Genomic DNA, 4,181 nt, shown 5'->3' on the forward strand with positions numbered 1-4,181 from the left:
ACATCACATCACATTATATTATATTAATTTTATTAGCTTATATATCATATATACTATACATATATTTGTATATGTCATTCAAGCCACCCCAGTTTATATCTAAAAGTTTCATAAGCAAAAGACTATTAGGTGATTAATTATACTGGTCACATGGGCTTATAAAGCTATCTATTCTTCTGTCCTTGTGTCTATTCCTTCCTGATTTTAGATAATTTAGCATTAGAGATGGAGAGGATCACATTATGAGGTAACAAGATAGGCTAATAATGTTAATACCTGACAAAATGGTTATCTTCTATAAACTGCATCTATAAGGCATATGCCATTGTGAAAAGTACAGATGGATATTAAAAGGCAAGTATCAATATTTATCATGGGGGAAAAACAAGAGTTTAGAGAAAAAAAATTCTGGTTTTTACTATAAGCAGTAAGCATATGGTTATAACCAGGACTATAACAGTGGCTGTCTTCAGAGATTCAGAAAATCTCAAGGTTGTTAAGGGACCTAAAAGGTCATGTAACCCAATGGGCAACTAAATAGAAAACCTTTCTACAACAGCCTTGACAAGTGGTTATCTCTTTTCTTCTTAAGAAGCTCCAGAGATCAGTGATTCAGTGTTAGGGAACTTACTCACTGCAAAGGCAGCCCATTCCCCTTTTAGAGGGAGTTTAGATTTTAAATTAAATTTAAAATTTTAAATTCCAAGGAAGTTTTTTTTTCCCTAATATCGAACTTAAAGGAAATCTGCTTTTCTGCAGTTTTCATTCACTGCTTTTGGTTTTGCCCCAGGGATCCAAGTAGAACAAGTCTTATACTTCTTGAATATCACAACTCCCTCTGAAAATACTATATGGAATTTAAATTAAATGCTGACTAGATAATTCAATCTGTTTGATTTTGAAACTGACTCAGATTAGCGATTTTTGTAAATTTACTGCTTTCCATTGCACTGATCATCTAAAGTATAAGCCTCCTTCAATTCCCTCCAAAGTGTTCAATTTTTAATAAAGTAACATCTGGTTTGGGGATGAGGTTATGCTACCTGCTGATTCTTCCACCCCTCTGGGACATAGGAAAAATAAGCAGTTATTCACCATGATTCTTGTTATCTTTCTAACAGCTGTAGTTTTCAAAGAAACAATGCAGGAGAAATTAAGGCAAGGGTATTTGAATATTATGCTCACAATCTATTGTTACACAGTATCAAATTACTTTGAAATTAAGCTTTCCTAATAGAAACTTTAACTGTCATCAATCTCATTTGATTTATGATGTACTGTTATAGAATTTATTATAAATAAACTAAAAATAGACAGTTGGAGTACCTACAATATGAACCCAATACGTACATGGTTTGATTATGTCTGAATATTTAAAAAAACAGAAAGGCAATATCTTGAAAATATATTCTTAGTAAGAAAATCTTTGACTTAGTAAATGAAAATAAGACAATTTTCTAACCAAATGATTATTAAATGTTGCAACTAAATTTAAAACATTATATTGGTTGAATTTTTAAAATGTTGATTAAAAAATACTAAGACCAACAGATAAAGGACTTTAATATATGAAGATTATATAAAACTAGAAAGTCAAATATTTAAGAGAAAGAAAACTAAGCTGGAGCATATTTGGAAATTAATAATAATATTCAGTTGAAAAAAACCAAGAAGATAAACATGGATATCTTTAGGCAAAACATTTTCCAGTTTTATTTAAACCTAACTTTCTTGAAATCCAAGTTTCTAAAAATTATGTAAGAATAAGAAACTGAAAATAAAGACTCATTTTCAATCATAAAAAAGACAGACCTTATTTCATTGAACCTAAAGCTTCTTCTATTCAGCAATCAAGTAATTTGTTGAATTTTTTTTTAAAAATAGAAATCCTAAACTTAACCCATCTTTTTTTTAACTCATCTTTCACCTGGAGTTTCTTTACCATTTTATTATCCTTAATATATTCCACTGAGAGTTTTCTTTTACTTCAGAAACAGGGAGATGATCAGCCAATGGCAGCCTCCCTCCCAAAAGCCATTGCCTTGTAAATCTGAACGCTAATCAGAAGTGGGTCAAATGTTCTTCAAATGAAAGCATCTAACAAGGTCCCATAGGACTCTACCTTTAAGTGGCAGCACAGAAAAGCATTATTGTTTTTTATGGATTTTGGCCACTATCTTCCATTGGGTAGCCAAGTCTCTGATATTAGATGCTTTGAACCTATAATAATTGCAGTTTCTTCTGAAAGGCTTAAACAATAAGAAAGATTACATATACAAGAAAAAACAGTTGATTTGTTACTGCTTAGTCAAAAAGGATAAACAAATAGCCATTTATTAGCTTTCATCAATAAATATTCATATCAGCTCTGAATATAATGAGGCCTGTTGAAGATTTTAAAGAGTAATCAGATGCTTATACTACACTCATCTAACTTACTATCCCTGAAAGAAAACTTTACTGCCATTATGCTTCTATGAGGTTACCAAAACGGCTTTTTTCCACAATTATTATTTTGTAATTTTCATTAGCTGAGAGAAAAATCAGTATACTCAATAATAAGTAGAAAGAACACAAATCTTTGCATGTCTATACAGATTAACAGGATCAAAATGTGTCCTGTGAATTTGTGAACACATTACCTTTTGTGACAGAGTAAGTGTACATGTGAGCAGTGGATGACTCTTGTTTTTTATCAATTTGTCATAGAATGCCAGCTTACACATCAGTTCTGTGCTTCAGCAGATATATCACTAATGTATTTTAAAACTCACAAAAATCATGGAGAACAAGCTATGGATTATCTTTAGAATTTTAGGCCTACTATTAGCCTTTTAGAAGTTCGGTTCATGCTCCCCATATGTCTCTGAAAGGTACTAAATGATGGCTGTACCAATGGGATATGTTGATGAGAAATTGACAGTTCTAATTCTAGTCTGTAGTTCCATGCAGACACAGTCTAAGTAAGTACTAAGATTTGATTACAGGTGGAAAGGTAAAGTCATTTTTTTCCATTGCATTAATACTAGAAGATTCTAAAAATATGATTAATATGGAAATATTTTACATGATTGCACATGTATAACTTATATCTGTTTGCTTACCATCTCAGGGAGGTGGAAGGGATAGAATTTGGAATTCAAAATGTTTTTTTAAAAAAGTTAAAAATTGTTTTAACATATAATGGGGGAAATAAAACATATTCTACATATATATGCACATATATTTATATAAATTGATGTTAGGTAGAAAGAAACAAGAATATATGAACAAAAATTCAAAATGATTTCATTAATTATACATATAAGCCAGATATAATGATGAAAACTGTCTGGTCTGCACAAGGAAATTTATTTTATACCATAATGAATATTCAGTGCAAATAGATAATACTTCTGTTAAACTTAAATATCATTTTGGAATCTCCTGAAGCAGTAGTTTTATCAACATTATTGTCAAACTTTGAAATATGGACATAAACTATGGGAGTAAAATGAGGAAGAAAAGGGTTAAGCAGATTTTGCTTGCATTCCAAACTTTATTTTAATCCGTGATGGCTGCTTTGCATTTGTAAAATGACAGACCTCAAAAATTCATAATACTTCCACAAAAGCAAAAGAAAAAAGACAAAAGAATATTCTCCTTTAGGAATAAAAAAATTACTATTTTAAATCCCACAAAATTAATGTTTAGCCCATGGATTTGCTGTTCATCTCAGGGCCTTTCAAGCCTGAGGCAGGATTAGGTCAGGCGCATGTTCCAACAACTAGAGGAAATCAATGGATTTCATTTTATTAATAATTAAAAAGCTAATGCAGACTGGCAAATTATTAAAATGGGTATAATGTACTCATTATTACAATTTTTAAAATTACAAATCATTTTAAATCAGGCAATGGAAGAAAGGAAAAAGGTATGTTTAAGAATAAATAATATAGGAAAAAAAGGTAGGATGAAAATTGTCAGTTGCAGAATTAGGTAAGTCTCTGCCTAGAGCAGGAAAAGTAATACTCCCTAACAATGAGATCCATGACGGCATTTTGGAGTTATGTTGCAACAGATTCTGTCACCCTCAGTGATGTTAATCCCTGTGAGGATTCCTCTAGGATGACATAAACAAACTTGGCACAATGAAAGGGGTGTGTGTGTGTGTGTGTGTGTGTGTGTGTGTGTGTGTGTGT

At 31.2% G+C, this 4,181-nt stretch overlaps 1 protein-coding gene across 2 annotated transcripts in view; it reads right to left on the reverse strand.

The window, feature by feature from the left end:
• Positions 1 to 4,181, reverse strand: part of ROBO2 (roundabout guidance receptor 2) — a 633,674-nt gene that overhangs the window by 313,647 nt on the left and 315,846 nt on the right. The gene's annotated exons all lie outside the window — the stretch shown is intronic.

The sequence above is a fragment of the Vombatus ursinus genome, unplaced genomic scaffold (assembly GCF_900497805.2).
Source record: "Vombatus ursinus unplaced genomic scaffold, bare-nosed wombat genome assembly UNPS02014805.1, whole genome shotgun sequence".
NCBI lineage: Eukaryota > Metazoa > Chordata > Mammalia > Diprotodontia > Vombatidae > Vombatus > Vombatus ursinus.